This window comes from Pollicipes pollicipes, unplaced genomic scaffold, assembly GCF_011947565.3.
Source record: "Pollicipes pollicipes isolate AB1234 unplaced genomic scaffold, Ppol_2.1 Scaffold_6598;HRSCAF=7821_pilon_pilon_pilon, whole genome shotgun sequence".
Classification (NCBI taxonomy): domain Eukaryota; kingdom Metazoa; phylum Arthropoda; class Thecostraca; order Pollicipedomorpha; family Pollicipedidae; genus Pollicipes; species Pollicipes pollicipes.
The window spans coordinates 27,123-54,220 of record NW_023596906.1 but is presented as its reverse complement, the minus strand read 5'-3'; the positions used below and the strand labels follow the sequence as shown (position 1 = coordinate 54,220).

The 27,098-nt window shown below is 50.5% G+C and overlaps 1 protein-coding gene across 2 annotated transcripts in view; it reads left to right on the top strand.

The window, feature by feature from the left end:
- Positions 1 to 9,666: 9,666 nt before the first annotated feature.
- Positions 9,667 to 27,098, top strand: part of LOC119107013 (uncharacterized) — a 36,846-nt gene continuing 19,414 nt past the window's right edge. For both annotated transcript variants that reach the window (XR_005095182.1, XR_005095183.1), the window contains exon 1: positions 9,667 to 9,763. The gene's annotated coding sequence lies outside the window, so the exon portion shown is untranslated. The remainder of the gene's footprint in view (positions 9,764 to 27,098) is intronic.

Here is a 27,098-nt window from a genome sequence, read left to right as displayed (position 1 = left end):
GATCTCGAAACATTTGAAAACAGACGCCACATTCGGCATTGTCATACTGCAATTGATCGGCGTTTATTGCGTTTCCGTTGGAACAGAACTCACCGCTCAGTAAGTCGCTAAATAAATCGATAAGAAAACCGCACGGTATACGCAAACTAGTAGTGCCGATTCCGCGCAATAGGTGGTGCCAGTTGAGGGAGCGCGTGATCAGCATCGGCGCGGACGTGATCGGAGGCAATCGCGATGCGTAACAGCCTAACGCGCAACAACAATAATAGAGTTTGAGGAGGAGCGCGGAGAGGCAATACGGTGGGTGCGGGTTGGAGAAAACAAATTGAAGGTTCAGCCTTATCCGAGACAAACAAAAACGTCTCGCTGTTCAGTGTTGGAACCTGTTTACCGGTATTGGGAAAGAGGAAATGGCTCTCCAGTGTCCAATCTCTGAACAAACCTCCAGACCTGGTGGGCCCTGTGTTTCTGGTTATGCCTTCCCATGGCAATGCCGGGGCTTAGCTAGGATGGCTTTTTGTGTTCTTCATAGGTCTCTCAATTCCTATTTATGTGTTGGGCATCTTTATGTCATCTGGGGCTTACTGTTGAGTGAATAGCCTGGTTTGGGCTTTCCGAGGGCTCTTTTTTCTCTTTTTGGACCATCTTGTTAGATGGTATGTTCTACCTTGGTCCATTGGTGTCTCATGATCATGAAAAACAATGCATATCTGGGAAAGATCAGATGTTTTGGAAATGTTGAGATAAGCCATCACAAGAAGGATGGATTAGTGTTTAATGGATGCTGAGCACTGGTTGATGGCTTTTAACTTAGGCCTCAGCCCTTCAAAAAAACATTTCAATTCTCAACCATCCTAAACTAAGAAGAAAAGGAAATGTCCCAGATTGACCATGACATTGTTAACCAACAGCTGCATGTAACAGAACATGTTGCTCTTGAAATATTGTGGGGCCAGCATTTATAGCTCTTGATCATATGTTGAGCAATAGCATACCTAGTAATATCTTTGCAAATGGGAGCAACATATATTCATATATTGAGTGGATCCCTGATATATTTTAACCAAGATTTCCTGTCTAAACAACTTGTGTTTATGTGCATCAATCAGTTACCTAGGTAGATTCCATGCCACTGTTTTTTTCCTCTAGGGGCTTTTTCCTTGTTATATTTTGCAGTTGGGAAGTGCAGAGTAATGTCAAAAGGTCTAGTAGTTGTCAGATACATAACCAAGCAGAAGTTCACAACATTTTTCTCCAGCCATATTGCCTGACACTTTCTAGATCTTACCACATGTATGTTCCTGGAACATTTTATCTGATGTAAAATGTTTAGCATGCCAGTTTTTATACTCAGTGCACCATGTGCATATTTGAGTCAAAAGATCTGGGAGCAGATGTGGTAATAATATAACTCATGATGATTAATAATAGTGCACATTGAAAAAGTTGGGTGTTATGAAATCACATAAAATCTAAGGGGAAATAGGTCAGAAAAAATCATTGAAGGGTATGGCCCCAAAATAGGCACAACCAGAATATCATGCTTTTTAAAACTATCACCAAGGTCTGTTGTTTGGTATGAGATATGGAAGAATGAAATGGGACTGCAGTATCAGATGATTCCTGTTGGATGTCTGGCATTCCCTGCCTAACACTGACTTGTGGCAATGTCACTGACATATGATTCTGAACATGTGAGGTTCTTAAAAGGTATGCTTGCCCTCTGTAAGAAACAATGGACCCCAATTGTGAAACCTAATTGAAATTCATTTTCCATGCTGTGCAATACTGCTGTTTTGATCAATGTTCTTCCCATCTCCATGACAGAGTCTTGTCACTGTGTGGATTAAGATTATTGATGTTTCTGTGATATGACAGTTTAGGCAAATCACAGTTTACTTTCAGAATTTCTGGTCACCAATGCACACAATGAGTGCTGGGGTTGAAGACGACCAGAAGGAGCCATATGACCAGGAGACAGATGAGGAGGAGGATCAGCCCCACCCACTAGGGGGTCCGGAACGCGAGGAAGAAAATGAGGAGGAAGATGACCTGGGTGGGCTAACAGAGACTGAACGAGAGGAGATCGAGAGGCTCAACTCGCAGATCGACCACCTGAACGTGGCACTCGACGAGTTTGAACAGAAAAACTCGGACTTGCAGCAAAAGCTGCTCGACTTTCTGTCTCGAAATTCGACAAAGGTTCCGGAAGCGGGCCAGAGTGCCGGCGATGACGCGTCGGAGCCAGGTGTCAGTAACAGCTAGCTTGGAACGGTGGGACCTCGGGTGCATGCAGATCAACAGGTCAGTTTGGGATTCATTGTGCGTCGTCCGGGTCATTTCAGGCAAGTTTACGGGCTGCATTTAGCAAACATTGCGATCAGCCAACACAGCGCAACACTCATCCGAGAATCTGCCGCTTTGAATGCACTCATTGTCCCCGTAATTGCCATTAGTGGGCTTTGCACCGACTTGTAGCCGAGATATTCAGCTTGTGTGTAGTTGGTAATATCGTGTGTGGATGGTATGGCTGACTACTTGTAAGTTGCAATTATCGGTTGCAGCTGATCCCATTGTGGAGTTATTTCGGTGAACAAGTTTGCTAAGATCTTTACGGAGATAGAGCATCAGGTGTTATGGAAACATTCCATTTTGTTTATTCGCCTGAAGCAGTATTCCTTTTGAGGAATGAAATGACCTGGCACATGAGGAACTTGGTCATTATGGATGATGCTTTCTGTCACCCTGCATACACGAAATCTGCCATGTATGTACATGCAAACTATAATGTATGAACAGTGTGGATGCACTAGCTTATCATGTATGCTGTAAAGAAAAGATGATTGTCAAGCCAAACAAGTGTAAGACTTAATCTTGTCTCATCTTGCGTTCTGCCATGAGGCATTTGATTAAACATATGGAACATGTGCCGCTCTGATTTCTCTCGGAAACACGCCCTGAGACAAAAGTTTATACGGTCAAGCTCCAAATGTGGAAACCTGTGGTGTGTTGGATTGGGAACGGCCGGAATTGTGATGCCATCAAGACATGAATCGTGTTGGTAACGGATGCGTGTTGTGAGATCAATACACAATGTCAGAAAAGTGAAAAGAATACCCTGCACCATTTATATTTAAATACCTGCTGTGCAGTACTACAGACATGTTCTATTGAACGTGCAGGTAGCAATGCACAGCCTCCGTTGGGCAAAAATGTGAAATACATAGAAGGTGATGTGTACTGTAGTCGTATTACTTGTTTTTTGAACTCAGGGTTCATAGCACGCAGTTTGGTTCTGTCTCTGGAAATGATTATGTCATGATGCATCGAAATGCCAATGCCCGAATATATGACGACCCCAACCAGGTCAGGGGTCGTGTCATGCCATTTATAGCTGACTGCGAAAGCAAGATGAAGATGAAGATAAAGATAAAGAAGTAGTAAATGTTGAGCCGCGCCTGTCGTGGCCATTCTTACACCGTCGCCCGATGGGGGGGGGGGGGGGCTGACGGCCTCACCCCCTTTGATCTAGAACAAATAGAATTGGAATGAAAATCTGTGCTGCAAAAATTTCAATGCTGGTCGTTGCCTGAGCTGCCTGCATGCATCCTTTTTATTTTCAGGTCGCCAGGTCACCTTCCAGATCACGATAATGACCTTGAAAGTCATGGGAAATGAAGCGAAAGGTCTTCGCCAGACAATTCCCGAACTTAACACGCGCTCGGGGGGAGGGGGGTCAACTTGACTTCCGAAGGGTTTTCCGGAATGGTTTCTGAACATCGCGGTGTAGCTACGCGAACTTGTGCCGAGTTATAGACAACTGAATAGCGGATCGTTTGGTGTAAAAATTTAAATGTACCTTGAAAGGTCGGTGACCGACGGCAGGTCAAGGGCCATGGATTCAGGAAATTCAGTTTCTAGGGGATCGGTTAACCTGATGTCACAACGGAGTGTCAGGCAAAACCTTACATCTCTGAGATGCTTTCATAGGCAACACAACGATTGAATGAACAAATTAAATTGACCTAGGGTCAGGTATGAGGTCAGACCAAATTCAAAACCAGCCTGCTGAATTACTCTAAGGCTTACTGCATGGGGTAGTTTCTGGTGCTCATTTCGCACTTAGTAACAACAGAAACCGCGTCACACATCTATGGACTTCGCAAGGATTAGGAAAGGTCACTGACCTAAAATGACTCGGGTAAAAATTTTGTTTTAAGAACATGCTGCCTAGCGTAATCTTTGTCGATTATTGAAACGCAAAATTCAGAGTGGTCTTGTATGATTTTGGTCACCATGACCTTTGAAATGTCAAACGGGGCCACTAACTTTAAATGAACATGTGACATTTTGCTTCGAACTGGTGTCTAGGTTCTTCGGGCACTTTGGACACCGTCCTGGAGTTCGACATTTTTCAACCTTATTTGACCCAGAGGTCATGACCCGGGAACCTGAAAATTTGACCCAAGTGAGTTTACGTACAGGCCAACACACCCTGTGAATTTGGTGTCTCTAGCTTTCTCAGCTACTGAGATCTCAGAGGGTCAAATTGATCCCCCAGCCTAGCGAACGGTATCCAACCGGTCGTCCGAGCGCGTGTTACAAACGGAAAGAAATTCCGCACACCAGCATGTTTCTTGCAGTCTTCTGGTTCTGAAAATGCCCTTTTTGTCTGGATCAACTGAGCGATCTCTCAGGTTACGGAAATCTCACCTTAACTGAAATGCCTTGGAGTGCACGAAACGCGAGTCCCATTGCCGGAAGTTGCCATACTGGACAACGTGAGATGATTGGAGAAACCACCGAAATCATGATCGTCGTCTAACTTATCTGACTGCATTTATTTCTTTTTGGGTTAATATGTGACCCCAAGATATGCAAGAGCCGATTGGTTAGCGTCTCCGGCTGTCACATGGTGGCCCGGGTTCGAATCTCGGTTGCGCCAAGGCCTCTTAAGCGCTACTATGGCCTCTGTAGTCGCCATCGCTGCAAAAAAGGTGCACGACGACGCACATAGCGTTCAATTAACACGTGACCTACGTAAGAAAGTGACCTGGAAATGACCATCGAACTAGGTTGATGCACTTGACCTGTTTTTTATGCATACACAATGCAGATATGCGTGTGACGGTAATCGGATAAAGGGAATTTCAATTTGCTGCCACTATCTCAGTTGGGGACAACTTGATTGCATGCATCTGGCTTTTGAAAGGTCAACAGAAAACCTGCTCACGAGGTCAAGTAGGTCCGCGGTCAGTCATGTGATAACCAGGCACGCAAAGATGACCGGCTGTTTGGGGACCGGCCTAGTCGATTCTAGTATTTCATGGCGAACGGTTAAGGCCCGGCCCCACTCAAGTCTCGTCGTGCGGCGTTTCAAAGTGTCTGATCCCCTCACTGGACCGGATGGGCCGGGACATAATCCCCTCGTTTACGAGAACGCTTCCCGACCGCCCGCTGTGACAGGTGAGGGTCGACCCGCTCGGGTCGCCAAGCGGGGGTCTGACGAGGAGGTCTGCATGCGTTGGCCAACTTTCCGAAACGAGAGCTTGCAAGATGAAAACTTTACTCGCGCCCGGTCGGGAGAGGGAGGGCAGGGATGAGCTTCTGAGATGAGTTTTCTCTAGCAGTCACTTGATCCCTGGGGAGGGTGAGTCAACTTCCAACTACGGTTTTTCGAGGGCGGCTTAAAATCGAACACCCGCGGCAACACCAGGTTTTCAGTATCTCTTGATCTGTCGAATTGAGATCCGTTGTGCGATTTAAACTTTTGATCTGTCATGGTCAGGTCAAAGAGGTCTTTGACCTGACCATGACAGATCAAAAGTTTAAGAAAAAAAGTTTAAAAAGTTTTTGACCTCTAAGAAAACTGACCAACATAACTTTATACCCATCCTACTGCGATCACGCTACCCATCACGAGTGTTCCACTCATCACAATGAAAGCCCGACATCCATACGTTCGCTGGAGAAATACTCATTGGAGACGAATAACTTTAATTTGGGGGGAGACGCACGCGTGTCGGCTTGTATTCTTCTGTGATGGGCCTGGCCCTATCAGTGTTGAGTTGGCCCCTAAATGTTGGCTGCCCCCCCCCCCTTAATTTTTTGGGCTGTTATACTAAAAAACGCGGGTAAAAAATGATCATATTACCAAAACTATCTTCTCTGGTCTTTCTGCGTAGTGGCATCTCCTACCACTTTCATAACAACAAGTCATGGCTGCCCTCACCGCAAGATACAAATCGTAACAGCTGAGCGGATAAACGATGCAATAGATTTCACACATAACGCCATGAGGCACGCAAGGTTTGTAGGATTAATTTGAAAAACTCTGGAATATGGGAACAACCTAAGTTCTTCATAGCTAATCCCGTCTCCATCCCCACAACCAAAATACGCGCCATCTCCCATGACCGCCATAGAAGAGCGCTATCGGCGCCCTAAAGTGGCCTCTAAAGGGGCGCCTTCACGTGCCGATCAGAAGAGACGCGTGCGTCCAGTGCCTGCTCCATGGATCCAACCCTGCATGACTTCTATACTGCTTAAACTAACGACTTACAAGTCATACAAAGACTAAAAGCGTATGTTGCGTTTAATCAAAATTAAGTAGGCTAAATCGGGTGAGAAAAAGGGGGGATAAGTTAGCGCCTTCGGTAAGTTAAGTTAGATAAGCGCCTTCGGCCTGGCCCCCCCCCCCCCATATTTTATAAGAATTGTTACCTCTGGGGAGAGGGTTGGGTTTGGCTTTCAATTTTTGCTCCAAAACTTTTTTCTATTCGTTGCTGTAATGAGTCATGCAATATTGCGGTACACCTATTTTAGCAGTCACATTTGCTGGGTCTGCTTTCGTCATAGCATTGTCACGTCTCGCCTGGTCAGCGGCTGCACAACAAGAAACTGATGCCTAGTCGCGTGGCTCACATAGATGTCACAAGCACAATCATGCGATCATAGCTGATATGCGATGGTCTTGATCTGTTATGATATACATGTATTTAAAACATATCGCTTTCATAGATACATTGGCATCGCATTCATCGCAAAACATGGTACAGCTCAGCATACTGTCAGGTCGGTAAATGAAACTGACCTTTTTAACATCGATCCAAGATTTACGCAGAGTACTCTTGCCAGGTGATTTACAAGCACAAGTTACAGAGAAAGAAACATTGTGCGGTCTTCCAGGAACGGGAAAACGAAAGAGTGAACGTGCATCCACTGTAGCTGCATCAGTCGCCTCGCGGTTGCATGGAGACGGCCCACTGTCATCTAACTTATGGATCACGTGACGTTTGAAGATGACGACATGCTTGAGCCAAAGTAACACTTTCTTGGCCCGCTTGACAGACTAGCACAGAGTCTGTAAATATTCGATGTTTTTTGTCCAGCTGGGGCAGTCCTGCCATGTGCACGCTACACACGTGGGTTTTACCACTTTTCGACCCCTTTTCCAAATCACTGTGACCGCTGTGACATCAGTCTCAGTGGAGATAATTGTGATATTTTAACTGTCTGGAACAGGATCATACATTCGACACTGGACACGAACGTCGTTTCCTCTCTCCCTCAGGAATAGCCCCCCCCCTCCCGCCCATAATTGTTTTGGGTTGACATTCGCAGCGGAGTGTGCCACAGGTGCCGGTGTTCAGGCTGCACGGTATGCTGGTGAGCTCCATGCTGTTGTACAAGTTGGTCATGTGCAAGTTGTGGAAGCCTTGACCTAAGTTTGGAAGTGGAAATCTTTGCATAAACTTCCATCAAGTTGAGCGTTGAACATAAACTACCGCGTTGCCTTCTGGGAAAGTTTGCCGAGGTAGTCTGGCAGTGTGCCAATTTTATGCATCCAGCCAGCCCCTTCGGCTTCTCGATGTTGTCCCGGAAGTGGGGGAATTTGACACTGCTCATTGATTGACAACAGCTTGTTTTCTCGGGGAAAAAATCACGAATTATTTCGTTATCTCAGTCGACCAGCATTCGTTCTAATGATTTCCATAAGCATGAGTAATGCCATTAACCCCTTGAGTTCATGGGCGGTCGCCGACTCACGGTCTAACATACGAATGCAGCGAGACGCACTGAACCGCTTCTAAACACTATCGGTACACAGGTGAGATTCATGAGATAAGTTCGGCCAGAAACTTTCACCTCAAGCCTATCCTCTAGCTTTTCATCAAGAGGCCGTCCCCTGAGGTTCGGTGTCCCCCCCCCCCCAGGCCCTCTCCAATAAAACACTTAATGAACATCATAAATGCGGTGGAAACCGCAACGTGCTAAACATTACGACAAAAAAGCGCGTAACATAAGGATTTTGGAACACATGCGATGCCTATGACGCGGTCCAAACACGACAAACATGATAGGTGACAGTGCCCATGGCGATTTATCGATCAAAATACCTGCTACACATCTGCGGGAGAGCAAGGAACAGCTCATCGTTTGCCAAAAAATGATAAATCAACTGATGATATCACAATGATTGCTAGATTGTTCAGACGTATGTCACTAACCAGAAAAGCTATCCTGCGATAACTTTCGTTACGCTCGTCGCGGTGTTCAGTAAGCAAATGTAAAAGGAACATATTTATGTGACATGAGCAACACTGTTAATGACAGTAGAATTACAATACAGTACTCAGTGCTAGTCCGTCACCATGCGAACATGCTGCTGCGACCATGCGAACTTTACTGCTGGTTTGTCAGTTTGGTTACCAATGCTGACCTGGCAATCAAAAGGCCCGAATACACTCTAAGACGAGGCTGCAATACATATCCTGAATTTAACAGTCAAGCATGCACGAATTTATCGCCATTGACCAACATGCTACCCCACGACCTTCCTCCTCCAGGCGCTGCCGACTGGACTGTTGGACACAGATGACCTCTGTGGCCCGTAAAGAGCGTCGCGACCCTTTACAGGCCGCAGAAGACGGGCCGAAGGCCAGATAAGGTATTAGTCGATTGAACGCAACCATGAAACGGGCCAGGTAAGTCTCAGCGAGGCGAAGCATTTGTGCAACCGTCAGATATTTGTACTTTTAGGTAGATTCTCTGACATACCGCTGCAGCGCTAAGATTCTACTCAGGGAACCAAATAGGTGGCGCTGTACTCACGCGCATCGGCTTATCCGGCAAACTGCTGCGAAGTGTAAGCTGTATCCGGCAAACCGTGCTATTGCCATTAAGTATTATTCATGTGCAGCAGACTGATTCCGACCTACTGCATGAACTGCCATCGATAGGTGTTGCCAAAGAGCGTGCGTGGGTTGTTTGGCTCTCCAAGGTTCAAAGGCTGGCTTAGATGCTCGTACCGGTAAGTGGCGCCACCATCCGGTCATCGGCCCTGGAGCGTATTGTCGCCTGCTGAATTTGAACGCATGACGTCAGCGTGTTCGTGAGACCGAACTTCGCAATAAAAACTTTGGGTTTTGGAGAATTATAGGGGAAGGGTGCAGTGTTGTGTTAATTCCATGTTCCGCATGATCGTATTTCACGTTTGCCTTCTGGATAACGCGTGCTTGTGCCTGCCTCACACAAGCTGCCTTACTTTCGCTAAAATATGTACGCACCAACGAGATGTCCGTTGGCCAGCTTTCTGTTGGTGCGCAGATGCGATGCGCAGTGGACCGGCGCGTTGTCGGGATTCTTTGTCCAATTCCTGGCATTCCTCGAAGAGACGGGCTGGGGACAGTTGCGCAGTGGATGTCGTCGGGGCTGTCGGTCTTCGTGAGCAACTTTGCGGGGCTAGGATATCGATTTGCAGGTGAGGCTTGGGCTGACTCAGCACGTTGACTTGTGAGGAAGCGCGTCAGTTCATACCGCAGGCGACGGGTTATGCCCATGCTCGTCCTGTATGGTTGCACGTGGTAGGGATAGCTGCCAAGGTAACGATAGTTCTGTAAACAAAGTAATCGATTGAGAGCGATGGGCGACTCCAGTGCACGTTTTTGCTACATTTCGTGACCTATGGAAAGGACATGTGTGTTTGGAAGTATATAGACTGAATTTGGTTTGGAAGCCGACCTTTCTAGCCATTGGGCCGGTCTCATTCCACAGAAGCAAGGTATTGATGTGATCTATCCGCTCAATGTGGTGAGTCTCGGAATTGAGTTTGGTGCCCTGGTGAATGCAGGGCTATAAAAGCGCCGAGGGCCTAGAGGACTGAATGCGGAATGATTTTCGACACATAAGTAATTCGTTGTTAAGGAACGGCTTCAAATTTTTCAGCGATGCTGGTCAGATTTTGCGGTTAAAATTGTTTAGATGTTCTGTGGATTCTTGTGTGCGCGCGTTTTCAACCTTAAACTGTTAATTTCCACGAGGCTGCTCCAGAAATAATAATACAAATTATTTTTGCATGCCCCGTGGCAGGTTTAGTGCGGCACGAATGATGAAATTACACGAATCCTTACCATCCACAGGGGACATAATATGCAAGGCCCACGGCTAGTGAACCAGCAGTAACGCTGAATGATTCGAGACCGAGTGGGAAGGGGCAAACACTCCCTTTACATCACGTTGTTTCATGCAACGCCAAATTTTAAATTATCTAGAGATGGATGTGCAGCTGCCGACTGTGCCCCCGCCCCCATCCCCTCCCGTTTCATTTAGCGTACAACAGAGGCCTTGCATGATCTCATCCCTTCCAAGCGCCCCGTGCTCACCCTGTGCTACATGCTGCCCACACCCTGCTATAAATGACCTACTGGCTACTGTCTTCTGCCGCGAGTGACTTCGGCCCAGTGTAAACAACAGCAATAAACGCTGTACTGATGAGAATGTCGCCTAGCAGTGACTTATGCGTTGATTATGGATGCAAAATAAAATCATCATTACAAGGGCGGATGCGCGGCGGCGAGGCAACAAGGCCATGGTCTCCTGCCAAGGCGGCGAAGGAAAAAGACATGAATTTGCCCTATTTTTGTTTGTTTTTAGCTGCCATATGAATATATTAGTCATTAAATGAATGGTTTGCTCCCCAGCGGATTTAGACCCATCCCAGGGTGCGATGCTGGTTGCGGTAGTCTATAGAAAAATGTAGCACTTTTTGCTGATGGGAATCTGCTTTCCGATGGCACAAGTTCGTAATCTGGATCGTTTTTATCTTCAATTGCATGCTTTTGCTGGCTTCTGCTCGTAGGAAAGTAATCGCAAACGGCTGTGAATTTGTTGCAGTTTTTTGTACTTGCTTCACGCGTAAAACGTCCTTTCGGAACTGTGGCCGTTACCTGACCGCGCGGTAGCGAACTAGATCGCTCTGGCAGTAGTTTGTGGTAGCGACCCGGCGGGGAATAAACGTCGCCCCAAGCATAGTTTTCTAGGGAGCATTTTGCATTGAACGCCATTCAGATGGCACGCTAAGAAATGGGTGTTCGGTATTGCACAAAATTGTGTAGCGGCAGAGCAGTGCGAAGTTCAGGTTGATGTGCGCGGTTTGTGCGTCTTTCCCACGAAGATCACGCCATTAGTGCAAATGGTATGACGTATAAATCGACTCCGTAGTTGGTGAATGATGCGGCGGGCATGAGCTGTAATGTTTAGCATAACATACGTTGAGCGTAGCTAACCACGGTGCCGACATACCTCAATAAACGACCGCGTTTTGAGGTCCCAGATGACCTGCCTGCCTCGGTGTCCCGAAAACCAGACATGGCCTATTTCGTAGCCGGATACGTGTGCAATATGTTTACAACGTACCTTGCCGGAGACCGTGTGTTGTTTTCAGCGTGTCTTGTCTTAGCATTGCGCTGTTTGCAGTAAATCTTACCGTCCCAAGTAAGCCCTGTCCACTGCGTCATGTGCCCCATGTTTGGTAGCCAGCGGCTTGCCCGACATTTCAGACATCCCTTGGCTCTGCCTGGCTCTGGGAATGAATTAAATCGGTAGATACACGCTGAAATAGTTAGCAGGAAGATGATAGCCGTGTTTGTCCATAAGTTTAAAAGTAGTATTGCTGGAAAATTAACGGACCGTGGGCCCGGCAATGGCTGTAATTTGTGATCCAGGACGGGGATTTTGGATTGTTTTGCGTTTTCAATGACTGTGATCCCTTGACGCTAAAAACATTCACGTTTTGGATGGACGACCGTCACAAAAGGCCTCTTCACGAGGAGCTTTCATGACACAATATCTTTGTGTAGGACGTCACAAGTTGCATTCTAAGCTAGTTTCATAAAACTGAACACACACCACTTCATGATGGATCACTGGCGCACTTTTGTAGACTGGCGCACATTTGGGAATTGTAGACTGACCATTCGCCTACGCTGTGCACTTGCTTCACTTATATTGCTGCTCGGGCTGGCGAGATCTTACGTCAATGCCGAGAAGCGCCTAAGAGCGGGCGGGTCCATGGTTCCCACACGGGAGCACGTCACTCGGTGCATACATCGGCCCCCGCCTTGGCCAATCCGATTCCCGTTCTCTCCTCCGTGTGAATCTGCTGCTTTCGTGTCGCTGCGACGCCAGGCCGTCGACATCTGGGCCTGGTTTCGACCCACATCCCCATACTGATTTACAATGGAGTAATTTAACGTTTCCCATGTTAATCGGACGGTGAAGACACCCTGTCGTTCTAACGACATCGTAGCAGGCCTGGTGGACGAGTTTGTGAGCAAATGCTTTGTACATTTATATGCAACATAACGTTTTTAAAAGGCACACGTTTCATCCTCCAAATTAAACGACACAAGTTCAGTACTTTTGTTCGAGGCGCAGGCACGTGACGTCTGTCGTAACACCGCCGTAAGTGATGTGCTGCTGTGTTCTGTCTGGGGACAATAATTTTTTTCGGTGGCAGGATAAGCGGGTAAATTGTGATACTATTTTAAGTTGATTTCATCTTTTATGCCGTGACTGCCAGATCGACGGCGAGTTGAGCCAAGGTTGAGTCGTAGCGGACGGCTGTCGTGCTTGAAAGGATTTCAACATTCCGAACTATCAAATACCGTTCGATACACTGACATCAGAATTCTGTGATGGTCAGCTTAAGGTTGGCATTCCCATATGATTTGTCATACTTTATGAGGGAGAAGTTTGAAGTATACCTGTTGCACTGATGCATGTTCAACCTTTTGATCAGAGGTGAGCTTGTGTTACAGACGCATTCATTATTGAAAGAGCAGCAGAAAAAGAGGCGAACTTGCGCATAACATATTTTGAATGGTCCTAAAAACCTTGTGTACCTACCAAAGTTTACAACTATATATATATATATATATATATATATATATATATATATATATATATATGTATAACATACGAGGCAGGACGCGATGCCACAACTTTCCACTGGTATCAGAAGCGCAAAAAGAGTTAGCAGTAGGCCCAATCCATCCAAATAGATAAATATCTAATGAATTCCGGCCAGTTTTCACCGGCAGAAACGTCTTGTGGCGTAGTCCAGTAAGCCATTACTATTTTACCTATCATACCACGGTATCAAAGCATTTTATGAATCATTTTCTAGTTGGCCGATAAATGACTTTGCCGATTTTATCACCTCTCCGTGTATCCCACGCTTTTCAACTGTCGGATCGAGCGTTTATTTTAATCTTTTCCTTAACTGTCTGTCTGAATAGGTTTTCTGCATCAAATTTCTTAAAATGGGGTCCACGTTTCATACCTCTTCCATTATCATTCATGCGCTATTGGGAAATATTGCTGCCTTTGTAGGCTATCATATAAATGTGCGTCAGTGAGTGCGTGGAACTAGTTATCACTGTACATAACCCCACAAAGGCATCTGACTCACCTGCTTGCACTGAATGGTAACTGATGTTTAAACCTCAAGCATAATAGCATTGGCAATGCTCTAAACGAGACCAACAGGCCCCTGTCATCCCTTCAGCGGCCATAGGGCCACTTACTCCACTGACGTCTTAAACTCCTGACCAACCAGACGGCTCCTGCGCACGTCATGGCGCAGCTAACAAAGTAACATTACGGGCAACCTATGACATCACATGATCATGTAACTTAGCTGTCAAATCGCCGAATGACCGTACCTGCCATACAGGGCCTTGTAAACAATTTCTTTTCAAGTTTGAGAACGATCTTAAGTTTGCTGTCAGATAGCTAGTCGGGATGGACGGCCCAGCGAACGGGCCTCGCCCGTGGTGGTTAGGTTTTGGCATTGCTGGGAGCCGATGAAGCTCATGTTATGCGTCGCAGCAAAGGCGCTGGGTGTCCGGCGGCTCAGAATGTTTGTATAACGTATTCTTTACAGTTCAAGACATTGTGTGATGCCACACGACTTGTGCCAGTCAAGATAGTATGATCTTGGAGACACAGCATACTGAAAAATACGTATAAAAATGCGTATGTAACCAAGTTTTGAAGGTCGCAACATCAATTACAACTAGTACTACAATTATTGAAGGAAGCATATTTTTATACCTGCTGGTGAGGAAACAAATCCAAAGGAAGAATGCCGTGAAAATAGGGTCTATTCGAAAAGGAAAATGCAAGCCTTTGCGGAAGATCTCAAGACAGCTGCCAGTGCTCGTACTGGACACGTCTAATCGGCTACGCGCTAGTGTTTTGAATTTGAACCGAAAGCGTATGTAGCTGACTCCCATTCAAGCCTGAGAAGTGTCACTTTCCCCTCAACCAACGTCATTCGTTGAAGTACACAAAATCCTGCAATGCACTTAGCGTAACTGTTAAATGCTGTTCTTTCAAATTAACAGGTAATGAAGCATTGATCCCCTCCTTTGGCTGGCACCAAATGGAGGGCTGTGAAATTGCTCTTAACGGTGGTCATCAGCGAATGACGACACATAGGGACGTTGTGTCATTCAACGTGAGATTCCGGACTGAATTTCAGAAGAAATTGATGGCACAAGCACTTCGCCCCTTTTAAAAGGATGGAGCGTCTAACAAGCGGCATTTGCGCAATGATCGAATCACGGCCCTGTATCGACAAGAGTAGAAATGTGACGTCACCCTGCACGGTGGATGTCGCCATGGAACGTGCTGTGTAATGGGTCTGAGCCGCTGTGTAGTCAATACCGTTATCGCCGCTCTATGGTCGTCGTTTTCTTCAGTCGGCATTGTGTTCTTAACGCATGGGCTCAAGGATACTAGGAAAAGGGCGCAAGGTTGCGCTAAGAAACAGCAGTTGTCATTGCCTCTCGCACTGTTCTGTGACGACAGAAATAGTGCGAACGCTATCAGCGCGCCCTGTAAAAGGGACGGTGTCCCTTGAATGGGGTGCGTTTGCTGGTAGGAATGCGATCCATGGCAGTTATTGCAGCTGGAAATAAGTGACAGCACCATTAAAGCCACGTCACTGCTTGTGTGAATCGTTGTATTCGTAATTAGCATCGTCAGAATTTGGATGGTTTTCAGTACCTGTCGAAAAAAATGAGTACGTCATGGAGGACTTTGTTCATTACTCTCTGCGTGCAATTTGATGTTATCAGAATGTGCACAGTGATTTTAAGATATTTACCTGCGGTAAGAATGCTGTCGTGCTCTTCGGGGTTATAACGGTACAGCTTATCAATATAACATTAAAAACATCCTTTTATGGCGCCCTGTGTGCCATAATTGAACTATTCGGGGTAGCTTATTCCGCAGAAAGGACGTTGTGGCACTACTACACATTGGAAACGTTTTTTCGTGTAGATGCAACTCAGCTTTTAGGAAAAAATCCCGTCAAGAATATTTGATAGTCGGTTTCAAATGCCCATCAAGAAAATCTTTCCTTCTGCGCATTTATTTTTGGAAGCGTACGATGCTATCAAATCAAAATCAACGCAAAGCTTGTCTTAATGATGTCGTCTCACGTGAACTTGGCAATGTGGCTCTAACCTGTTACGACCTGGAGACTAGCCTGCTGAGCTAATTATGATTGCTTTCCAAAATTGCGCTATTAAGGTGTGTATGTCATCCTCGCGTCGTGCCATGTGCTCTGAATTATTTGGGTAAAGCTTACACGTTTTAAAGAACACCCACAACTATGAAGGATTACCAGCTGGACACGCGAAGGCGAAGGGGTGACCCCCCCCCCCCCCCAGCCACAAACATTCCCACTGATATCCAGTCATCAAACGTCGCCCTGTCATCACGAGGTGTCCGTGCGTTAAACATTAAGGTCGCACATCACGTGCACGAGGTCTGCCAAATTTCCGGAATTTATTTCACAGCCCCATCGATCCTTGCAGCCAGAATTGATTATTGGAGAGGTCACGTCAAAGCGGCGGTACGGCACCTTCTTGCAGTCTAAGATATGGAGCACGCGCAGAGGCCCGCTGTTACATTTTTGATATCTTTGGAGGGTCACACCCCACCCCCGTATCGGCAAGCCTACCGGAAAAGGCGTGTGTGGTGTATTTTTGTATAATGGTGAAAAAGGGAAGTTTTGTTGTGATGGTAGGAATAGAGGAAGTACAAAGCCCAATTCGTAAATTCCGGTGTGATTATGGAAATACGCTGAATCTGGTCATAACAATACGGCAAACAAAGCAGCCGCAGACTGACTCAAACATGGTTGAAATACGTGGTAATGATAACTGTGCCATGTTGTGAAGCACTTAATACTATTCCGTTATTACGTTAACAACAGCATGCTATGGGGTTGTGAATTGTATTATTTAATTGCGGGCTCCTTCATGAAAATAACGTAAGCACGAATTATTAGCGCTATTCCGAAGTGTGTCCCTGCATCAGCGCGTCGGTATCAGTCAGCCTTAAAGCCCGGTACATCGGCCGGCCGTCATACGGAGATGGGCGCCGGCCGCGGAGCTGTCCGGTCATGCTGCTCTCGCGGCGTGACCGGGACACGGGGCCGCCCGTGGTCATCAGGCGAGCGCGGCGGGAGAGGGTGCCGGCCGGCCCGGCCGCGCCGCCGCGCGCTCCGGGCCGTCTCGCCGACGAGCCCCGGGCCGAGAGCGGACCGGCGACGGCGGCCGCCGCCGCGCCGTCCTGCAGCGCTGCAGGCTGCAGCGCCTGCACGGCCTGCTGGCCAACGGTAAACCCGACCGTCTGCGCGCGGGCAAACCTGTTCTGGGGCGGCGGGCCGCACCTTGCGCCGCCCCGCGCCGGCCGGCGGACGGTACTGGCCCGGCGGCCCGGGCCGACCGGGCCGCCGCTGCGGCCGTCGCCCGCCGGATGTCGGCCTCTTCCGGTGACCTCCGACAAATGCAGAGTCCGATCTGTTTAGCATAGTGTGCGGGCGAGCAGCGCACTGACCGCCGATAGCCGGTCCCGTGTCCCAATCGGGGAAGATGAATGTATCGCACCTAGCGTCAGCATGGCCCCGGCCGACAAGGCAACAGGCGCCATTAGGTGCAGTCTAGGCGTGAATGAAATGCAGATTGTCGTCGGGGGCATCACTCGCGTCCCTGCTAAGTTTGTGGTTCGCATTTGCGAGGAAAATCACGCTCCATTGCCGCTATAATTAAGAGAAAGGCCAGATTCCTGGACGATTGCGCTAGGATAATTTTCGGAAGTGGTTCGGTGTTACGTTGCTGGGCCATTAAGCCCTATGGCGTAATTTGCCTCGGCGGAGCCGGGCACCAGACGGCCAGCGGGCTCATCCAAACTAGCAGAATGTAGCATGGCGTCCAGGCGTGCAACATGAACAAATGTCTGAAGATCCCACCGTCCCCTTTTTGACCCGCGGCTATACACCTACAAATATGTACTAACCCTTGAGTCGGTCGGAGAACCTTACATCGAAATTCTTGAACATCAGGAAACGCCGCACGGGCGTCGGCTTCATTCGAGCCCGTGAGATAACATATGACTTAGTGGTAAATGCTGAATGCTGGCGCCTTGCCTGCACCCTGCTATTAGGTCCACGGTCCGTTTGTCTCAGACTTATTTGAGACGTTTAGTGTAAGTGTTGTGCTAGGTGTATGCAGGTCTTGTTGACCGAGCTTGGACGTCAAGCACGTGGCTGTGGCCGGTAGGTTTGGGTTGAGGTCATGAAGGAAGGGCTGTGTTAGCGATATGGTTTTGTTCGGGGAAGGATTTGTGACCGCCTGAAGCGGAAGGGCTGGGGATGTTTCCCAAGAAAGTGTAGATGGTAGTGGAGAGACTGTTTGTGAAGCGGGGTGGCATGGCGCCGAGCGGTGATGCATGGGACGGACAACCGCTGGCAGTCGCCACCGGACACTCGCCGCTGGACAGGGCTGCGATGGCGGCGGCACAGTCTTGTATGAAGAAACCGCGCCGCGATTACCGTGACACGGTTTTGTGTGCGGATCTGGGTAGAGTTGTGACTTCGCCACGCGGGTGCGCTCGCGCTGGACAGGTTAGTGTTGTGCGGACGCGGCCGACGGTTCTGCGGAAGCCTCCCATGTCCCGCCGGTCCGGACCGGACCGGCGCGCCGCGGCGTCGCGGCGGGGACCTGCCGCGCTTCCCCGCAGTGAAGGCGCCGCGGACCCGCCGCGCTTCCCGGCGAGGGAGGCGTCGCTGAGCGGAGGCCGAGTCGCCGACGCCGCCGTTCCCACGCCGCGGTCGGCGGGCGACGACGCGCAGGCATCGGCGACGCGCCGCGTATGCCGCCGCCGCCGGCCGGCCGCCGTGAAACCCGGCCAGCCATCCGCGGCGCGCGCGGAATGGCCCCGGCGCGCGGCACAAAGAGCCGTGCCGCCGCCGCCTGATCCCGATAAAAACAAGACACAGCGGCGCGCCCCCGGCCGCGTAATTAGCAGAGGCAGGGCGGCGGCGGCGGCGGCGACGCAGTGCGCTCCAGTGTCGGCGCCCGTGCGCCTACGGTGGCGGTCGTGATACGTGATTGGTGGATCGCTCGACGGCCCGTTCGGTTTGGGCGGATAGCGCTGCAGGTGAGGAAGGCCCGCGGCAGGCCAGATGGAAAAGTGCCCGTGGCCGGTCGTCGCCTTTGTTCTACGGCCGTTTGTTCGGTTTGCCGCCGGTGACTCACTTCCTAGGCTAGCCGTTCGTGCTGGGAAGGAGTCGCGTGAGAACGCCATGTTGACTGCTCCTGTCGGTTGTTGGAACTGACGGTGTGTGGGCTTCGCCTCACGCTTTTTGGTTGACCAAGGCAAATGTCAGGCCCAGCGACGTGATTGCATGCGGCACGACCGCTCCACTTACGTGATGTGACATACCTCTGCCCTGCCGCCCCTGCACCAAATATCAAACAGTTGGTTCTGCTTGGGCGTCCGAGGCACACGCAAGGTAGTTCCGGTTAAGGTGTACACAGCGACGGGCGAATTTTAAAGTAATGTGTAGGTAGCATGATATAGATCGGGGATAAGCTGTGGCCTCGGTCATGGGCCAAGGTAGGGGGGGGGGGAGGGAGAGGGGGCGAAGCTGCTTGTCTGCTTTATGACGTTGCATGAAACCGTAGTCTCCACGCAAGTGCGTTCCTCGCGGTGTATATAACAAGGGCTTGTGTGTTCTGGATCACAGCATCAGTAGCGTCCGCTATCTGGTTTAAGATCTCGCTGGGTGTTGCAATCGTGTTTACACCGTGACATTTACAGATCTTAGATAAGTGGAACCGGTATGCCTAAGTTGGGAATTCGCATCAAGGATTGCCTGTGCCATTTGTGCCAGGATTACCTGTGACATGTGACATGCGAGTGTTTCCCATCTCTCTCAAGCCTTTTGTACGACTCCACCACGCGTAAGCTCCGGAATAGTTTAAAAGAGAGGAACTGTGAGCTGAGCTTCGACGGACAAAGTTGAGGGAAGGCCAAGGAGCACGTATGTATAGCCACGTCCCTGAGATTGGGGGATGGATTGGGATTGGCGGGTCAGACTGGGGTCCGGGGGACAGCCTGACCCGAAAACGGTATTTTAGAATGTGACAGCCTGAAAACTTGAATGGTACGAGCAAAATCGAGAGGACAAGCCCCCATGTTTGGAAAGGGGAGCATGCACCCCCCCCCCCTTGGGGCTACACCCATGTCAGCGAGGACTAAAACAACTGCCGCTGGGCGCGTGTGTTAACCATTTATGTGGTTGTGTTACTACTGTTGTCCTGTACATTAAATGACTGGGATTCTTCTACACTTAATGACTGGGATTCATGCACACTAAATGATTAGGAATCATCTACACTTAATGACAGATTGCTGTACACCAAATAGATGGGATTCATATACACTAAATGACTGGTGTTCATGCACACTAAATGGCTAGTATTCATGTACATTAAACGACTAGGATTATGTGCATTAAATGACTGAGATTACTGTACACTAAATGACTGGGATATGGAAGTGCATATCAGAGTTTCTGTTAAGGTTGGCATGCATGTTGACCTTGAAACATTTCATGGCGTAGCCAGCACTACTCATATAGTAGCTAACTCCTGGTTAGCTAGGTTGCAATTCGATTTTTCAAACCGTATTTTTTGCTTAATGGTGTGTTTTCGTGGTCTTCAGCCCAACGAATGCCAAGGCTTTGGTCACGAATGAGGCAGTCCTGTCCTCAGCTACCGGTTTTAAGCTCATGCTGGACATTTGGGTGAAGCGGCCGTGGCGATCCTGGTGGATCATCGCTGTCGGCAAATAACGAGCGGCGGCATAATCACTCACATGGAAATCTCTTGACAATGGGCTATTCGGAATGGACTGCGATTTGCCATCACATGCCATGCCCCGGGATTCTCCCAGTGTTTGCAAATGCATTCCAGCGCTGCTTAAAGCCAAGTCGGTATATGGGAGGCAAAACCACCGCCAAATTCCTTCACTCGTCTTTGGGTAACCCACTGACGTCATTGGCCGACCTCACTGATTATGGTAAATCGTGTGTTGGACGATTACGTGGATATGCTGGGACTTGGCTTTCAGGCCGTATTAGTAACGTGATGCCGGAGCCGGTCGTAAGCGCAGGACTCTGAAACGAATGTAATCGTTTCGGTCGCAGCATTGGTCTGGGAAGTTCAGCATCGCTAAAGAAAGAAACCCTTTGGACGGTTTTTATACTGGTAAAATACGACGCGTCCCAGGTTTTTGCTAGCTACTGCCACGTGATACATTGAAGCGGAGCTGCACAGGGGCATGTATCCGAAGTTTTGGAGTATAATTACCTCTGGCTGATTTACGTGCTTCTTAATACTACTTAATACTTAATACTTACGTGCTATATATATATATATATATATATATATATATATATATATATATGTATATATATATATATACATATAGGCACATAGATATCCTAACGATGTTACCTTACAGAATTGTTTGCAGTGCTCACCATCCATTTGATCAGGAGTCAATTTATTGCACGGAGGTAATGCCGTCATTCACATCAGACCAGTTTTCCCGTAAAATCCTTTTCTCCGGAACGTCTTCGTTCCCAGTACTCATGTACGATTACTCATGATAAGTTATGTCACTGAAAATATTTATCATACGATTACTTACGTCACTGAAAGTATTTACATGCTAAGCACTGATCATTTCTCCGAATGGATCAAGTTTATAGTCAAGTTAAGAATTACTCCCATTCAAGGAATAAAACAGCAGTATGGCATGTCGTGAAAACAGCAATATAATGGCAATATTAGAAAAGCAGCAATGGTTCACAATGTATGGTTCGGCTCGCGTCAAAGTAGATATAAACACACAACTCAACCACTTTGACATACAATAATAGGAGTATTTTAACGCTAAGAATATCTTCGCATAGCCGACATCAGTAAGGAGTTGACTAAGAGGACACAAATGGGTTGTGCACCCCACGAATACAGTATTCGCGAATGTCCCCCTCACTTCCCTGGCCTTCACACACACATCACTTAATTAGATGTGGTCTGCGTCCATTTTGTTTTGCTTGTTCTGCGTGTACTCACTTTTTTGGGACACGGTTGAACTGTGACAGGCTTTGAATACCCGTGACATGAAAACGGAATTCATATGCCAGCATTTGGTAGAAATGGTCCTATTAATGACTGTTGGGAGCTGGTAGATGTTTGCCTGTCAATTATGTCGTACTCACTTAATTTGAGTCGCGACTACTTTCCCAGCTGGGAGACGCTTTCTGAGTGCGTGCTTTGGCACGCGAAAAAAAGTTTGGTATTTAAGCGTCTGGTCAGGTTTCTCAAGGCGCCAGAAAGGCACGACTGCTCCGCCAACTTGAGTGTATAATTAAGGTCATCAAGTTTTTCATGACTGTTGCTTGTAACGCTTTGAATGTACTAGAGAAACTTTACGGCTCAGTTCTTCATGCAACAGCACGAACGTTCCAATGACCATCTAGAGTTGTTGATATGTAGTTAGGCTCCTGGTTAAAACCACCTTTTTGTTATTTTGCTATTCTCCCTAGCACGGTAGAAAATGTCATCGTGGTGTGCAGCCATTATGGTCATTACAGATGTGACAAAACTGGAAGACAGCCGGCGACCGCGTGGCATTGTGACGGAAACTAAGTCTGGAGATCGGAGGCACGTTTGGTGCTTATGCCTGTTGCACGAGCATTGTCTCTCAGCTGTCCCTCAGTTAAACAGGCAGGAAGCATGCCGTGGCTTGTAGGACATTGGCACTTTTGCTCTAGGTGCTCGTTCGTTACACCGCCTTGCAGAGCCTACCAGGTTTGCCCTTGACATGGACACTGAAGGCGACGGCTACACAATCGTCGCTGTAACTGCATGCTACGAATTCAGCAGAATGACCCACGACATATATCGGGGCTTACTTCAACTCATAGCGCTGCAAGTGTGCTGCGCGAAAAGGTTACATGGTGTATTATTTCCATCGGCTACATGCTATGGCGAGAAGCCAGCCGTAACGACGACTGAGACGGTGTGTGAAAGCACAGTCGACCAGGGCAATAAGTCGAATAATAATTTTACGGGCAGGTGACAGATAGTTAGTGCCCCACATTGCACGTAATACGTTGTGTAGCTGTAAAACGGGTCATTATTGCCCAGCGAAACCCGGGTTTTGCGTTCAGCATCACTTTACCTCCGTAAAGTGGTTGTCGTGCACGTTGCTGTCCGTAAATTACTAGCAGGTCATTGCGGCAGACACCGCAGCGAAAAATAGGACACAACTTTCGCCTGGCGGGTGTTTACTACCGCCGGCCGTAACGCGCCAGCTTACCGTCTTCTTGTCACGCGACGCTTTTTGCACTCGGAGCTTCGCTGAGACATTGTGACCGAAATGGGGATTTATGTCGGTGTGAAAGCATGGAGCAGCCTGATTGCGGCTGCACCATAGTGCCCCGTGGCGACGATGTGTTAGTCGTTGCGAAAGGACGTACTGAAAGCTGGTGTTATTCTCCATCCCATGCTGCAACACAAAGCAAATCCAGCCGCGAGCGGCGACAGTGCGGCGCAGGTGGCTGCGCAGTGACCTGCCCGCCCTATGCGCCCTATCCGCCTACGTATGGGCGCTCTGTGGCGGCGGTCGGCCTCCCGCCGGCCCACTCCAGCGGCTCCCTCCGGCCGAGTGGCCGACGCCGGCGCATCGCCGCCGTCCACAGGCATTTCCGCGCGCCCGCGCACCGGTACGCCCCCTAGCGACGATTATCGGCGCTTACTCACGCCACGCCCCCGGGCGACCTCTTGCTCGGTTCCGGACGACCCAGTTGGGAGCCTCTTTCTCTGGAAGGCGCGCCAGGCACGGACGGCTCACTTCTTACATTTCGAGTTGGGGGGGGGGGGGGGGGATAATGTTGATTAGGCCCACTAACGAAGCTCCCTGGTCTTATATTTTCTAGAATAAGCAGATATTATCATTATCGAAGATGGTTTGCAAGGACAACGAATCACGCTATTGTCAAATATTTTAAAATGTTGAAATATTGTTGTTCCGTGCCTTTGATGGGGTTACGCTGAGGATGAAAACACTGTTAGAGTTAAATGTATAGCACTCGGCTACCGGAGCGCCCGCATTAACATTGCAAGTTCGAAGGATGATGACGGCGCCAAACGAAGGTTCTGATGAAAAAGGAAGGTGCACGATGTCTCAGCATTCTAAATATCCACCAAAAATATTTCCGATGGGCCCCAGTCCTTCCAATTGGGAACCTGTAGCTGCGTGACGTGTGAAGGCTCCGTTTGCGACGGTGATCCGTTTACCTCGTGGCTGTTCGGCGCCCGTCAATGCTTCGGGGTAGGGATCAGCAGCGCGCACACCAACGCAGGGTACTTCACGTCGCCGTCTTTAACGGCGATTATTTGAGGGGCCACGAAACACTGGTTCAGTAGCCAGTCTCGAGCCGACGGCTGGCCGCGCACGGTGTTGGCGAGCGCTCGGCGCTGTGCCGTCTCCCGGCCCGGGTTATGGGGATCCGGTGGCCACGGGTCGGCCGAGCACCGAGTGACCGGTCGCGAGCGAGGCTGTGATCGGATGTCGTCACCCTCCGGGGCTCGCCGTCCCCTGACAGGCTGGCGTGCAGCGCGGTGCGGTCTGGGGTTCATGTCCGCACAGTCCCGGACTCGCCGGCTCAGTCGGCGCGCTTCTGGGGTAGGACGAACATGTCGGCTGGAGTGCCGCACGTGGATCTGGACCGCGGATACCTGTACCTTCTGATACAGGTACCCGCGGTCCTACGGTCCTGCGTTGTACAGGTATCCGCGGTCCAGATCGACGTGCGGTACTCCAGCCGACATGTGCGTCCTAACCTAGAAGCGCGTACCTGAAAGTACGCGCGGGTCGGCACGTGTTGTGGGTTAAAGTTCGATGTTGTGGGTTAAATGTGTTGTGGGTTAAATAATGTTGTGGGTTAAAGTTAAAGTGATCCGTAACGAAGTGAGAACGGGGACAGGTGCTGCGCGCAGCGATGATTTGTAAATGCGATCTGGGGCTGAAGCCATCAATCAGCTGCTGTGCCGATGGGTCGGTAGATGTGCTCCAGCTGAGGCCCTGCAAAGCGTGACCATAAGCGGCGGGTCCGGCCGGAGGGAGTGGGCGTCGCGTCGCGTGCCGCCGCCGCAGCGCCGCTCAAAAGGCGGATTAGCCATGACGCTCGGCAGTCAGCGAACAGATGAGCTCACCACGTGTACCTAGCTGCCTGTCTCGCTTAAGGTCGGGGTGCATCCGACAAAATGTTAATTTTTGGGATCACGCGGCTGGTTTTGGTTCCATGGCAGAATGCGGCATGTGCGGTATCCGCAGTCTGTTTATGAGAACGCCATTGGAACTTCTTATGTTAGCTCACCGGTCTTGCGGCTGACAGATGTTTTCTTTTTTATGGCGTGTTTTTCCACCGCTGGGCAAGGACGGCCTACAGCCGTAAAGCTTTTGCAGATTCCTGCTGATTATCACACTGCGGCAAGCGAAAGGCTTCAGGGCTCTACTACGTTGCGCTATTTTGCGAACCGTGCGTGATGTAAGGCTGCTGAAGCGTCTGTGGTGTTCGTGTTTACATTGGCTGCTGTCCCGCAGTACGCCGGCGTCGTCACCCCCCTTTCTTCCTGCTTTACCTTGCCCGGCTGCCAGAGGGAGAGGGGTAGGGGAGGGGTTGCCGATGCGTCCGGTTTCGGGCTTCGGGCAAGTCCCGTGAACTACGAGCGGTCCGTGGCCCGGCTCGAGCCGCGTCGTCTGGCGGCGACCGGGGTCAGACCCGGCAGGAGGCTGCCTCCGCAGCCTGCGTCGCCACCGCCGGAGGCTGCTGCAGCGCCGAGGCGCAGCTCGCTGCCGAGCCGCCGGATTAGCGGCCGCCGCCACCGCTGCCGCCGCCGCTGCCGCCGCCACCGCCGCCGCCGCCGCCGCCGGCCGCCGCCGCGATGGGTGCTAGATAGGCGGGGCGCGAGTGCCAGGCACGGCTTGTCCGCCGCACCGCCGCCGCTAATCGCAAATAACGAACTCCCCGGGGGTGCGCCCGGCGGAAAACAGCGCGCGCGCGCAAGCCGATCAGACCCGACGTCTGATGACTGAGCGGGATTTGGTCATTTAGCGGCCGCGCCGGGCGGCGTCGCTCTTTGATTGGCAATCGCTGCCGCCATTGTGGGGCGGCCGGAGGGCGGCGGTGGTCGCACGTCCTGGCGGTGCGCGCGCTCCGTCCGCCCGGCCAGCCCGGCCAGCCCATTACGCCGGCGACCGGGCGGCGGCGACGAGTGGCCCGGCCGGAGATGAGCGGCCGCGCTCAGGCGCCCTCGACCGGCGCCGGCTGACGAGGCTGTAACGAGCCGCCGCCGCCGCCGCCGCCGCTGCTCCGTCGGCGACGGCGGGCTGCGGGCAGGACGCTGGTGTGGAGCGCGGCTGCCGATCAGCCGGCCCCACGGAGGGTGCGGGTGGCTCATGGGTCCTAGCTCCTGACACCGATGGCTCTCCTGTCCCTGTTGTTGGCGCGCGCGGCTCTCCCGTCTGTGTTGTTGACGGCTGAGGTTCCTGTTGACAGCCGCCCTGCCCGGGTCCGCCGGTCGGTGTGGCCTGCGCGCGGGTCGGCCGGGCGCGGCGGGAGGCCGGCCGCCTCCCGCTGCTCAGCCACTCCATATTGCCGCCGACCCGAGCGTGTCAATTAGGGGGCGCCGCCACACGCGCCGCCGCCGCGCGCTCATTCAGACTGGTCAGGGCGGGAGCGACGCCACGGCTTCGAGTCCGTTCGGCTGGGGTGGACCGAGGTCACCACCGATTGGATCGTTTATGGCGACGTTTGAAGTGATGGCTGTTTTTCGGGGGAAGCGTGTTTTGTTCCGTGTTCTGGTGAGGCCGCTGGTGCCCCTTAAGCCCCCAGTTATCACTCTCACAGCGTGGCTAAGCCGGGCTCGGTCCACCGCATGCGCTGAGCGCGGCGTGCTGTGCGCCTGCTGTCCGTCTCCGGTGGCCGCGGTAGCCGACCGTCCCCGGTCACAATACGGACCGACCCCGACCGGCGCCCGGTCCGGGGCCGCCAGCCCGGCACGGTGGCTGGCCCGCTGATGTTATCGGCGCAGCGGCAGATGCGTGCCGCCGAGTGGGGCGGCGGGCCCGCCCATTGTCACCCGGCGCTCGCGACAGGCCCGGCACGGGCGGGATGGAGTGGCTGGGTCCGCCGCCGACGCGCCATTGTCTTACCGGGCCGACTGGCGATAATTTGTTTGGGAACGGCGGGGGACTGCTGCTTCCGTGGTGTGCTGTTTTCCAAGCCTTTGTCTGCGGTCGGCCAGGCTGTTTTGAAGCTCGGCTGCGGCCCAGAAGCCGTCAAAAATCAACAGCGCGGCCGTCCCAATCTGTGTCTA